At 44.1% G+C, this 15,000-nt stretch overlaps 1 long non-coding RNA gene across 1 annotated transcript in view; it reads left to right on the top strand.

The window, feature by feature from the left end:
- The window catches only part of LOC123753601 (uncharacterized), a 100,025-nt gene that overhangs the window by 39,448 nt on the left and 45,577 nt on the right, over nt 1–15,000 (top strand). The gene's annotated exons all lie outside the window — the stretch shown is intronic.

Raw genomic sequence — 15,000 nt, 5'->3', positions numbered from 1 at the left:
GGTTGAGAGGCGGGACCAAAGAGCCAGAGCTCAACCCCCGCAAGCACAATTAGGTGAACACACACACACACACACACACACACACACACACACACACACACACACACACACACACACACACACACACACACACACACACACACACACACACAAAGGCTTTCGGAAAGCCTTTGACACAGTACCGCATAAGAGGCTGGTACATAAGCTGGAGAGACAGGCAGGTGTAGCTGGTAAGGTGCTCCAGTGGATAAGGGAGTATCTAAGCAATAGGAAGCAGAGAGTTACGGTGAGGGGTGAGACTTCCGATTGGCGTGAAGTCACCAGTGGAGTCCCACAGGGCTCTGTACTCGGTCCTATCTTGTTTCTGATATATGTAAATGATCTCCCGGAGGGTATCGATTCATTTCTCTCAATGTTTGCGGACGATGCTAAAATTATGAGAAGGATTAAAACAGAAGAGGACTGTTTGAGGCTTCAAGAAGACCTAGACAAGCTGAAGGAATGGTCGAACAAATGGTTGTTAGAGTTTAACCCAACCAAATGTAATGTAATGAAGATAGGTGTAGGGAGCAGGAGGCCAGATACAAGGTATCATCTGGGAGAGGAAATTCTTCAGGAGTCAGAGAAGGAAAAAGACTTGGGGGTTGATATCACGCCAGACCTGTCTCCTGCAGCACATATCAAGCGGATAACATCAGCGGCATATGCCAGGCTGGCCAACATACGAACGGCATTCAGAAACTTGTGTAAAGAATCATTCAGAACTTTGTATACCACATATGTCAGGCCAATCCTGGAGTATGCAGCCCCAGCATGGAGTCCATATCTAGTCAAGGATAAGACTAAACTGGAAAAGGTTCAAAGGTTTGCCACCAGACTAGTACCCGAGCTGAGAGGTATGAGCTACGAGGAGAGACTACGGGAATTAAACCTCACTTCGCTGGAAGACAGAAGAGTTAGGGGGGACATGATCACCACATTCAAGATTCTGAAGGGGATTGATAGGGTAGATAAAGACAGTCTATTTAACACAAGGGGCACACGCACTAGGGGACACAGGTGGAAACTGAGTGCCCAAATGAGCCACAGAGATATTAGAAAGAACTTTTTTAGTGTCAGAGTGGTTGACAAATGGAATGCATTAGGAAGTGATGTGGTGGAGGCTGACTCCATACACAGTTTCAAGTGTAGATATGATAGAGCCCAATAGGCTCAGGAATCTGTACACCTGTTGATTGACGGTTGAGAGGCGGGACCAAAGAGCCAGAGCTCAACCCCCGCAAGCACAACTAGGTGAGTACACACTTTGTGACACACATGTTGATGTGTTACAAAGTTCCTTCACTCCAGATGTTCCACTAGCTTTTTTTGCACAATTTTCTCCAATAACTTGCATGGTATACAAGTTAGGGTCACAGGCCTAAGAGAGAAGAACCTCCAGGCACTGAACCTGGAGGTTCAGTGCCTCCTGTCTATCCCCTTTCTTGTATATCGGGACTACTTTCCCCGTCCTCCAAATTTTTGGCAGTTCACCTGTTACCAGTGGTTTGTTATATACCATGGAGAGTGGCAAGCACAGTTCTTCTACTCCTTTCTTTAGTATCCATGGTGATATTCCATCCGGGCCTATAGCCTTTGTCACATCCAACTCTAGCTAAAGCTTCCTTACTTCCCCACTGGTAATCTCAAATTCCTCTAGTGGTGCCTGGTTAACTATTCCTTCTCTTATCTCTGGAACTTCTCCTTGCTCTAATGTGAAGACTTCCTGGAATTTCTTAGTTCCTCGCACACTTCTTTGTCGTTTGTAGTGAATCTGTCTGCCCCTATCCTAAGTTTCATTACCTGTTTCTTCACTGATGTCTTTCTCCTGATGTGGCTGTGCAGCAATTTGGGTTGGGTCTTTGCCTTGCTTGCGATGTCATTTTCATATTGTCCTTCTGCCTCTCTTCTCACCCTGACGTATTCATTCCTGGGGCCAGATTCACGAAGCAGTTACGCAAGCACTTACACACGTGTACATCTTTCCTCAATCTTTGACAGCTTTGGTTACATTTATTAAACAGTTTACAAGCATGATAAGTTCCCATTCAACTATTGTTATTGTTATAAACAGCCTCCTGGTGCTTCCGAGCTCATTAACTGTTTAATAATTGTAAACATAGCCGCCAAAGATTGAGAAAAGATGGAAAGGTTCGTAAGTGCTTGCGTAACTGCTTCGTGATTCTGGCCCCAGGTTCGTAAGTGCTTGCGTAACTGCTTCGTGAATCTGGCCCCAGGTTCTCTGGTAACCTTCTCTGCTCTCAAGTGTCCTGTTATTTCTATAGTTTCTCCACGCTTTTTTAATTTGCTGCTTAGCTAGCCTACATCTCTGATTAAACCATGGGTTTCTCATCTGCATTTTGTACCTTTTGGGCCGAGGTAAACTTGCCTGGTGCGTCCTTACACTTCTGCGTGATGTAGTCCATCATGTCTTGGGCCGTCTTGCCCCTCAGCTCTGTTTCCCATGCTATATCCGTTAGGAATTTCCTAATGAGCCTCGTAGCCTGGTGGATAGCGCGCAGGACTCGTAATTCTGTGGCGCGGGTTCGATTCCCGCACGAGGCAGAAACAAATGGGCAAAGTTTCTTTCACCCTGAATGCCCCTGTTACCTAGCAGTAAAATAGGTACCTGGGAGTTAGTCAGCTGTCACGGGCTGCTTCCTGGGGGTGGAGGCCTGGTCGAGGACCGGGCCGCGGGGACACTAAAAAGCCCCGAAATCATCTCAAGATAACCTCAAGATATATCTCCTCATAGTTGTGTGTTTCATGACCAGAGAGATATAGCCCACTTAGCAGGGTCGGGCTTCAGCTCCCGTGACCCACCTTGGGCATGGGGGGAGGTGGGGGGGGGATCAGCATTTAGATAAACACACTGTTTGTCTGTCTGTGGCGAATATTCACAGGTGAACATGTCTGTTTCCTGAACGGGTGAACATGTCTGTTTCCTGAACGGGTGAACAGGTGAACATGTCTGTTTCCTGAACGGGTGAACAGGTGAACATGTCTGTTTCCTGAACGGGTGAACGCGCATGCGCATTTTAGTTGAAGACAAATTGAAGCGGGTCCAGGAGCTGAATCTCGACCTGCCGGGGCAAGTAGAGGTGAATAGTGAGGAGAGGAGCGACTTGGGGGCGGCGGGGGGGGGGGGGGGGAGGCTGGGAGTGCCGCCCGACCTGGCCGCTAAGAGTGCCTGGCACCCTAGTCAAGGCAGCAGCCAGTTGGTGTTGTTATACGGTGGCACTCAGACGCGCGCTGCTCCCTGGCACTCCTCCCTGGCACTCCTCCCTCCAGCCGCTCCCACTCACACCACTAACAATGACTTGAGGGCCACCTCCCGGACGCACTTAAGGCCTAGGTGGAGGACATACTTAAGAGCCAGCTGGTGGTGAAGCTACTCAAGGAGCCGAGTGACAAGACACACTTAAGTGTGTTGTTGTGACTGGGGGATGTGAACCTAGGGTGGATAGGTGTTGATAATGTGTGGCCACTCTGGTCAAGTGTGGCCACTCTCAGGATGGTCCATGTGGCCCCTCGCTCTGTCTTCACCCTTGGTAAAGGTGCGTGTGTGTGTGTGTGTGTGTGTGTGTGTGTGTGTGTGTGTGTGTGTGTGTGTGTGTGGGTGTGGGTGTGGGTGGGTGTAGTGCGTGTGTGTGCGTTTGCGTGTGTGCGTGCGTGTGTGTGTGTGCGTGTGTGTGTGTGCGTGTGTGTGTGTGTGTGTGTGTGTGTGTGTGTGTGTGTGTGTGTGTACTCACCTATTTGTGCTTGCAGGATCGAGCATTGACTCTTGGATCCTTGTGTGTGTGGGGGGGGGGGGAGGTTGTGTGTGTGTGTGCGTGTGTGTGTGTGTGTGTGTACTCACCTAGTTGTACTCACCTAGTGTGTGTGTATGGGGTCATACTCTAGAGTAAATATCTTTAATGTTTGGGCCCTCACACTCTTGGCGGGGCCGAGGTTCGAGTTCTCTACAGCCCAGATCAGTGGAATAGTAAATTTCTGGTGTGAATATACACTACTTTGTCTTTGAACTGAATTATGTATACATATTGTGTTTGCACTGAATTATGTATACATATTGTGTTTGGACTGAATTATGTATACATATTGTGTTTGGACTGAATTATGTATACATATTGTGTTTGGACTGAATTATGTATACATATTGTGTTTGGACTGAATTATGTATACATTGTGTTTGGACTGAATTATGTATACATATTGTGTTTGGGCTGAATTATGTATACATATTGTTTGGACTGAATTATGTATACATATTGTGTTTGGACTGAATTATGTATACATATTGTGTTTGGACTGAATTATGTATACATATTGTGTTTGGGCTGAATTATGTATACATTGTGTTTGGACTGAATTATGTATACATATTGTGTTTGGGCTGAATTATGTATACATATTGTTTGGACTGAATTATGTATACATTGTGTTTGGACTGAATTATGTATACATATTGTATCTGTATCGAAGAAATTAAACACAAGACTGACTACATATATGCATATAGTGAACGTTGAACAGTGTGGGGCATATAGTGAACGTTGAACAGTGTGGTGCATATAGTGAACGTTGGTGAACAGTGTCGGGCATATAGTGAACGTTGGTGAACAGTGTCGGGCATATAGTGAACGTTGAACAGTGTGGTGCATATAGTGAACGTTGGTGAACAGTGTCGGGCATATAGTGAACGTTGGTGAACAGTGTGGGGCATATAGTGAACGTTGGTGAACAGTGTCGGGCATATAGTGAACGTTGAACAGTGTGGGGCATATAGTGAACGTTGGTGAACAGTGTCGGGCATATAGTGAACGTTGGTGAACAGTGTCGGGCATATAGTGAACGTTGAACAGTGTGGTGCATATAGTGAACGTTGGTGAACAGTGTCGGGCATATAGTGAACGTTGGTGAACAGTGTGGGGCATATAGTGAACGTTGGTGAACAGTGTGAGGCATATAGTGAACGTTGAACAGTGTGGTGCATATAGTGAACGTTGGTGAACAGTGTCGGGCATATAGTGAACGTTGGTGAACAGTGTCGGGCATATAGTGAACGTTGGTGAACAGTGTCGGGCATATAGTGAACGTTGAACAGTGTGGTGCATATAGTGAACGTTGGTGAACAGTGTCGGGCATATAGTGAACGTTGGTGAACAGTGTCGGGCATATAGTGAACGTTGGTGAACAGTGTCGGGCATATAGTTATTCGTTTGCCTTGTTCGGGTAGAATGTAGACTCAGTAGTCGCTTCTGTATATATTTATTGACTGAGATAGCAAGGTAAATATCTGCCTAGCCGAGGTCCTTCTACTCTGAGTCTGTGAGGATAACTGAGGCTGCTGGGAGCATGCTTGATGCTCCTCTGTCTGGCATGACGTCAGAGGCCTACTTGCCTGTGATTGGTTACATTTCAACTGACAGAATTTGAGTATAACACCGCTCGGACACGCTACCAAGTCGACGTCCCTTGTCGACAAGCTCTGGCTAGCTATATAGTTACAATGATACTGAAAGGACCTCGGTGGCATACAATAATGGCTTACATGTGAAATTTGCATAATAAAACATTGAAAGAAGATCAGGTGTGCGTAATACAAACAACTCGGCATATATGCACCAAAAAAAAAAAATTCATCATAATAGGTGAAAATCATGGTAACAATGCTTTGATTAAATCAGAGTATTAAGAACATGTGTATGTCTACTGATCAGATATGAACAATACAACCCAAGGTATTGCCTAAACAAAATTATTAACATGTGTCAATGGCATGTGCTTGAAAACCATACAAAATTAAACAATTATTACATTAATAGAACAAGGTTCTGACCTAACAACCACAATTGAATTTCAAGATAGATAATTTTTTTTTTTTCTCTTTTTTTTTTTTTTTTCGAAATATACAATATATTTACAAGACCAATGTACAATATATATAATGTGCAATATATTTACAAGCATATACAAGACCTGGATCAAGAAGACTAACATCTGCGTGATAGCAGTCAGGATTCACTGGCCACAATGTGGTTGCTAGAACAATAATAACTCTTATGACAAGCACTGTAAAAATACAAATGGTAGTAGACTTAACAATGGCATCTAATTCATAACAAAATAAAGTTGAGAAAAACTATACATTATATATAATGGTAATAATAAGACACATGTGGTAGAAATACTGCAATTGAGTTTTTTTTTTTTTTTTTTTTTTTAAAACAAACAGAATAACTACAGAGTGCATTCAATTATAAATTCTGCGGATATCTACACCTAGCTCATCCAGAGCACTATACAACTCTGGCTCTGACTGAAGGTCCGGAACAGATGAAACTTCATGTGACAAACTATCATCTTGAGAGATATCCTCGTTAACATCTAGCCAATGGACGTGTGGTGAGTGCACGGTTGAAACGAGAGGTCTAGATCTAAGATTATAATTGCTAGTATGGGGTTGCTGAACATCCAGTGGTCTGTCAACCACAGGAGGTGGTGTCCGAGTAGGAGTATCTGTCTGGGTAAGTTCATTGTCATCTTCCTCATCAGTCTCGTCAACAGTCATTTTAGCTAACTTCATGTGGTCTAAATGTTCATTTATATACTCTCCTGTTAACAAGTTCTTAAGTCTGTATTTGTTACCTTTAATAAGCTCGATTACCTTATATGGACCCAAAAATTTCTTAGTTAACTTGTACATAGGACCAGACCTGTGTTGGTTAAGTATCATTACTACAGATCCAATAGTTATTTTATTGGGTTTAGCTCGTGCATTCCTTGCTAGAGTGAACTCGGCTGTTGCTTTGGACAGTTGTTCTCGTATTTTCTTGAATACTAATTGCATTTGTCTACGCTTCACTTGAACAAAATCATCTACGTTATATAAGGGAGTAGGAGGTACGTTAATCAATTCATTAGGGAGGATCTTATCTGTACCATAAAGAATAGCGTGAGGTGTGTCACCAGTAGAAACATTAATTGAAGAATTTATAGCACACTGAATTAAGGGTATAAAATCATCCCAATTGTTGTTATCAAAATTCAACGTGACTCTCAAGGCATCTAACACTTTCCTGTTAGTACGTTCAGCTAGTCCATTACTTGCCGGATGATAAGGCATGATGCTACATTTTTTGATGTTATATAAATCACACAAGCTAGTTAGAATACTATTACTGAATTCCGGACCATTATCTGAAAGGATTACTTTAGGCATACTATATCTACAAATTATTTGGTCATGGAATGCGCTGGCTATGGTTTCTGCTGTTTTGTTCGGGATAGGAACTAGTTCGCAAAACCGTGAAAAATTATCGACCATTACAAGCAAATGTTTGTTCCCTTTCTCTGTTTCCGCAAAATTTGTCAATAAATCCATCGATATTCGTTCCCAAGGAGCTTTAGTTGCTGGGTACACCTGAATTGGATTAGGTCCTGAAACATGTCCCTTGTGCTGTAAACAAGTTAAACATCTGTCAACATAATGAGCAATCTCCTTAGCCATTTTTGGCCAAAAATATTTCAATCGACCTTGTTGGAGTGTACGATCCTTTCCTGGATGTGCACTTGCAGGAGCATCATGGATAATTTTTAACACAGTTGGTACCAAGACAGCTGGAACAACTAACTGACAACATTTCCTCGGGGCTGTCCCTAGCTTTACTACTCTACACAGTAAATTGTCCAACATAACTAGTTCTTTCAATGGTACTGGCGGTTTATGAATCGGGCGAGTGTCTTGCTTAGTCAAAAATTTAATGACAGGTGCCCATATGGGGTCTTGTCTTTGTTCCGTTTCTACTACTGTAGCATCTAATGCTGGGTAATTTAACTGAATCGCAGCTACGTGTCGAGAAAACGCATCGGCTACAACATTTTGCTTTCCTGGAATATATCCAAATGTGGGATTGAATTCTTGAATTGTGAGCAAATATCTAGCAAACTTTCCAACTGGATTCTTATTTTTGAACAAGGGAATTAATGGTTGGTGATCTGTAAGAACATGAACTGGGTAATTATAAATTGTATCCTTGAAATGTTTAAGTGCCCAAACAACTGCCAAGGCTTCTCGTTCTGTTGCACTATAATTTTTCTCTTCTTTGGATAATGTGCGGCTAGCATAAGCTATTGCGTGATCTCTGTGACCTTCTGTTTGAAGTAATGCAGCACCTAGACCTATGTCACTAGCATCTGTAACCAACGTAAAAGGTTTAGAAAAATCTGGGTACCTAAGGACAGGTGACGAAATCAAGGCTGCTTTGAGTTTTTTGAATGACTGATCCTGGGCCTCTCCCCAAACAAAGGATTCATCTTTTCTTTGCAACTTGTAAAGCGGAGCGGCTATAATAGAGAATCCAGCAATAAATGAACGATAAAATCCTACAAGACCTGTGAACTGTCTTACGGCTTCTGCGGTACGAGGTGTTGGAAAATCACGGGCAGCAATAATTTTTGATTCATTCAATGTAATACCTGAAGGTGTAACTGTATGACCTAGGAAATTAATCTTTTGCTTTAAAAATGAACATTTTGCAAGCTTTATTTTTAAATTAGCTTCAGCGAGCTTTGCAAGTACCTTTTCAAGGTTCTGGAAATGAGTCTGAACATCTTGCGACATGATTATGAGATCATCAAGGTAAACTAGAAGCGTACTTCCTATCAATCTACGAAATAGATTTGTCATGAGCCGTGAAAAGGTTATTGGACTACTACGCAAACCAAACGGCATTCTTTTGAAATGAAAATGACCACTGGGAGTACTAAAGGCTGTCAATTGTTTACTTTCCTCATCAAGGGGGATTTGCCAGAATCCCTGCAACAAATCTAACGTTGAGAATACTTTGTTTCGACCAATACTTTGCAACAAATCATTGAGAACTGGAAGTGGGAAACGATCAGGTATTGTTACTCTGTTAAGCTTGCGATAATCGATTACAGGTCTCCAAGTCCCATCTCGCTTTGGTACAAGAATCAATGGAGCGTTCCATGGCGAATTACTCGATTCAATTACATCACTCTGTAACATTTCTTCTACAAGTCTATCTGCTTCTGCTCTCTGAGAATGGGGAAGACGGTAAGCTGGTACATAAATAGGCGTAGTTCCTTGTTCAAGGGGAATTTTATGTGTAATGAGAGGAGTGAGACCTAATTTTTCTCCTGGTAGAGCAACAACAGCTCTATTCTTGTTCAAAATTTTCAAAAGCTGAGCCACAGAGTCAGGAAAATCAGTAGGACTGAGGTGTTGCGCTTGCACCTCTGGCTGAGATCCCTGTTCTCCTGGTGTGAGTGTACAAACAGTATGATCCATGGAGACATCATCCACAACTCGCACCGGTAACGAGTAATGGGCAAAATCTACAACATGGGTACCAGACTGGAGATGGATATCGGCATTACTTGTGTTCGCGATAAAAAGTGAGACAGTACCATCCTGCACTGTGTGCCAGGAGGGTTCAACAAATGTACCATTCACTTTACATGTTTCACTTTCCGCAATCACATCCGACAACTCAGGCACTCCCTGAACCTTAACTCTTATTCTGGTGAGAGAATGAGGGTGTAGCACAGTGTCAGTAGCCGTGGAACCACTGACTTCAGAGATGGAAGCTGCCAGGCGAGCGAGACAACGAGAATCCGTTAGGGCGTCCCCTTCCAGAAAGTCCCGATACTCATTCTCCTTAACAACTGCACAACTACTATGCTTCAATCGAGTGCCTGTTTTCTCGGGTATGCTACCACGACAATGATCTGACAAACCTACGCTAGCAAGGCGGGTGTCAACAAAATTAACGTAATCTGATTGAAGGTTGAACTCATGGCCCTGTCGATACATGCTACACAAAGGTATGACATGGTCTTTGATACTTATGTTCCAACGATGGGGAAACAATGCAATATTTTCATCAATCATGGTGTACAGACCTAAGAGAATGTCTCCAGGAAAATGAATAATGTCAACAACTAAACATGTTATAGACAATGTGACATCATTGAACTTGAGTGGGAGGTCAATTTCACCCTGAACTTTTACTTTATTTCCTGAAATACCACTTAGAAAAGGTATGTGTGACTGTTTTAAAATAGTAGGGTGCATACTTTCAATGTCTCTAAGAGCTGAGGGCTTGACAATATTATTTTTTGCACCTGAGTCAAGAAAAACTTTTAAAACTCTACCATGTACAATGGCTGATACAAGGGGACCATCACTTGAGACTGGACAAGTTACTATTTTTGACTTATGTTGTCTGGGATATCTGCGTCTTGTTTGTGTCAAATTTACTGTGGATCCGTCAACATCTACAACTGGTCTAGAGTCAGTGTCCTCCTCTGTCAAGTGTCCAAATCTATTTTGGGTAGCTACTGAATACACAGGGAGGGCACTAGGATTGGCTAGCTTGAATTGGTTAGCGGATGGCCTTGGGGGTTTCCCGACGACATGGAGTGAACATTCTGAGCTCCAGCATTCTGTGACTGAGCATTATAATTTGAAATTGCATTATAGCTGGGCTGGGAGTTGTAATTACGAGAGTTCTGATAATGTCTTGGACGCTGTGAGCCTCGCCAAGACTGACCATGGGAGTTACGAGGTGGAGATGTCCTTTGCCTAGCTCTACAATCCGCAGTGTGGTGACCAACTTGTTTATGGTACGTGCAATATGGAAGCCTAGAATGATTAGATTGATGAGGGGGCCGAGAGAATTGTCTAGGAGGTGATGATCTAGGGGCGGACCAACAGTCCCTTGCAAGGTGGTTACTCTTACCACAATGCCAACATGAGGGAGTGGATGGTTGGGGACTATGGCGTTTCGGCATTTTATGAGGCGGCGAATTTGACTGGGGGCTATGAGCATGGGTATGCTTCTGCGACCAAGAGTTTTGAGAATTTGTGGGAGGATGCTGAGAGCTTGTAACTACATTTACAGCATCAGAGGGTGGCAACAGTTGAGCACTTCGGGGAGCTAGTTTATCTGCGGCATTGTTAATAGCCTCAAATACTTCACCAATTTCATGTTTAACACCAAAATTTTGTTGCTCAACGATTGGTTTTGTATGCTCGGGGGCAAAATGCATTAAAGTACCAAATGCTATCATTTTGGCCATAGCCTCAGGGGACAGATTATTGTCTTTATCTAACCAAGTTGAATTATTCATAGCAGAAACTAAGGCATACAGATACTGATCGAGACGGCTAGTAAACGCATTAAACGATTCACCAGGCTGCATGGTGGCATTGGCAATTTTCTTGACTAACCTATATGGGTCAAGGTCTCCTTTATTAACAAAGCGACGGCGAAAGAAATCCTTAAATTCAGGCCAAGACTGGAGGCTAACAATGGCTTTCTCATCAACAACAAAACGTGCATCACCTTTGGTTGTGTCCACGGCTGACCGTGCAATTGCTAAGTATTCGGCATCAGTAGGCTTAGAAAAACGTGCAACTGTTTTCGCTTCAACCTTACTAAACCATGATTCTAATAAACGCGATTCCCCAGCAAAAAGAGGAATAGCCATTTCCTGAGCTGATCTCTGGCCATTGGGACGAGCAACTGTTCCCATTGATTCTGAAGGGGTTTCAACAGTGGTAGGCATTGTCACAGCCGTGGAAGTAATATTTGAACGCAGATTATAATTAAGTGCACCTGGCATCAGAAATAGTATACACAAAAATAAACACAAAAAATATCAACTTGGCTAAAGTAAAAATGGCAGAAATAAAATTATTAAATTGGGCTAGGCAAGAAAATAATTAAGAACAAGCAATTGTAAACTAAATTTAGCAATCTTTCATTAAAAAATGACTGGAATTAGATGTATGTAAATTAATTAAACCAGACTAAGCACAGCAATTTAGAATAAAAACTGGGAAATGCAATTGCAAAATTTCATTAAAAAGATTCAACACAACAAGTGGCAATGCAAGAAATATGGATGTAGCACATAAACTGGACACAGGAATGTATATAACTCCTATGGTAAAAGTTTAAAATAAAATGCTTAAAGGATAAATTTCAAGTTAGGTCTGGAGAAATTAAAAAAAATTATATTGCACAAATCCTTAACTGCTACTAAAACAAGGATTTCTTAATTCACTGGAATTTGAATTTACCAATAACACTCTAGGAGAACAATTAAAATTCAATGAAATTACTGTAAGAAGCAGGAATGTTGAAATCACACAGGAAAACTGTGGGGAGTGCAGTACTGAACCAGCTCCAATATTTAACAAGTCACTGAATGGTTAATTCACAGGATATTATGGGAATTATTACATAAGTCACTTTTTAACACTTGGCACGTTGTTCTCAACTAGCAATTACTTATCTCAGGGTTGTAATTTATGAGGATCACCAGTAGCCAAAGTAGGAGAAGCGTCGTGAAGATCTGAAGAGGCCCATGTGAGGCGTGTTTACAAACTGGATGCGACGGCAGCGCTCCTGGCGGCGGTGGCGCGAGACTCAGGGACCCCACACTGTTCAGGCTAGAGGCACGAAGATAAATTCTGACGACGACAATATTGCGACGATGGAATAACCAGTTGATACTTGCGACGATGGCTGACGACGATTGCAGTAGCTTGCACCCTCACGAAGCTTGATACTGTCAGCTTGGGTGGCGGTGGTGGTGGTGGTGGGTGTAATAGGTGGTTCCCACGTGGTGGCGCGAGGTTCAAAAATGGCTGGCGCGGGAAGCTTCCTTCCTCCTCACTGATGAGTGAGCGTTCTCACAGGAAAATATTGACCCTTACTTCTAAAACGTTAGCCTGGAGTAGTGGTTGATGGCAGGACCCCGGTCTGGCACAATATTTGATGCGTGGGTGGCAGGATGGCGGCTTATGGCGGTGGCGGTGGCGGCGGTTTTGGCTGGAACACGAGGCGATGCTGGGTACTGGAACTTTTGCTTCCAGAAAAAAATTTCTGGATCCCACTGCTGCTACCAGTATTCGTTTGCCTTGTTCGGGTAGAATGTAGACTCAGTAGTCGCTTCTGTATATATTTATTGACTGAGATAGCAAGGTAAATATCTGCCTAGCCGAGGTCCTTCTACTCTGAGTCTGTGAGGATAACTGAGGCTGCTGGGAGCATGCTTGATGCTCCTCTGTCTGGCATGACGTCAGAGGCCTACTTGCCTGTGATTGGTTACATTTCAACTGACAGAATTTGAGTATAACATAGTGAACGTTGGTGAACAGTGTCGGGCATATAGTGAACGTTGGTGAACAGTGTCGGGCATATAGTGAACGTTGGTGAACAGTGTCGGGCATATAGTGAACGTTGGTGAACAGTGTCGGGCATATAGTGAACGTTGGTGAACAGTGTCGGGCATATAGTGAACGTTGGTGAACAGTGTCGGGCATATAGTGAACGTTGGTGAACAGTGTCGGGCATATAGTGAACGTTGGTGAACAGTGTCGGGCATATAGTGAACGTTGGTGAACAGTGTCAGGCATATAGTGAACGTTGGTGAACAGTGTCAGGCATATAGTGAACGTTGGTGAACAGTGTCAGGCATATAGTGAACGTTGGTGAACAGTGTGTTCACCTAGTTGTTCTTGCAGGGGTTGAGCTCTGCTCTTTCGGCCCGCCTCTCAACTGTCAATCAACTGTTATTAACTACTAACTAATTTTTCCCCCATACATCCCCAGGAAGCAGCTCCGTGACAGCTGACTAACTCCCAGGTACCTATTTACTGCTAGGTAATATGGTGTATTCAGGGTGAAAGAAACTTTGCCCATTTGTTTCTGCCTGGTCCGGGAATCGAACCCGCGCCACAGAATTACGAGTCCTGTGCGCTCAACTACTAGACCCCCCCCCCCGTGTGTGTGTGTGTGTGTGTGTGTGTGTGTGTGTGTGTGTGTGTGTGTGTGTGTGTGTGTGTTTTGCACTATATCGATCATCAACTTCTTCCTTCCCCCCCCCCCCCCACACTCACACACGCCATAGACCAAAACACGTACGCACACGCACGCATGGACACACACACACACACACACACACACACACACACACACACACACACACACACACACACACACACACACACACACACACACACCACGGTACCCTCAGGGGATGGGGGGAGAGGGAAGGAATGGTGCCCAACCACTTGTGGACGGTCGGGGGATTGAACGCCGACCTGCATGACGCCAGACGGTCGCTCTACCGTCCACCCCAGACACGAATGGGTCAGCTGGTGTTTTTGCCAAAATTATGGCAGTGTAGACAGAACGAGAGGGAGAGAGGGAGAGAGAGAGAGAGGGGGGGGGAGAGGGGGGGAGAGAGGGGAGGGAGAGAGAGAGAGGGAGAGAGAGAGAGAGAGGGAGAGAGAGAGAGAGAGGGAGAGAGAGAGAGAGAGGGAGAGAGAGAGAGAGAGGGAGAGAGAGAGAGAGAGGGAGAGAGAGAGAGAGAGAGAGAGAGAGAGAGAGAGAGAGAGAGAGAGAGAGAGGAGAGAGAGGGAGAGAGAGGGAGAGAGAGGGAGAGAGAGGAGAGAGAGGGAGGGAGAGAGAGAGAGAGGGAGGGAGAGAGAGAGAGAGGGAGGGAGAGAGAGAGAGAGGGAGGGAGAGAGAGAGGGGGGAGAGAGAGAGGGGGGAGGGAGAGAGAGAGAGAGAGAGAGAGAGAGAGAGAGAGAGAGAGAGAGAGAGAGAGAGAGAGAGAGAGAGAGAGAGAGAGGGGGGGTGGGCAGGGGACTGGGGCAGGGTGCAGATAGTGAAGGAGACTACACAAGAACAAGACGGAGCAGCAGATGAAAGACTTGATGTATTGGGTGGGCAGAACAGGAAGTGGTGTGTGTGTGTGTACTCATCTAGTTGTGCTCACCTAGTTGTGTTTGCTGGGGTTGAGCTCTGGCTCTTTGGTCCCGCCTCTCAACCGTCAATCAACAGGTGTACAGGTTCCTGAGCCTATTGGGCTCTATCATATCTACACTTGAAACTGTGTATGGAGTCAGCCTCCACC

This window comes from Procambarus clarkii, chromosome 46 (assembly GCF_040958095.1).
Source record: "Procambarus clarkii isolate CNS0578487 chromosome 46, FALCON_Pclarkii_2.0, whole genome shotgun sequence".
Taxonomy (NCBI): domain Eukaryota; kingdom Metazoa; phylum Arthropoda; class Malacostraca; order Decapoda; family Cambaridae; genus Procambarus; species Procambarus clarkii.
The sequence above is the reverse complement of the archived record's forward strand: the minus strand, read 5'-3'. Positions and strand labels throughout refer to the sequence as shown.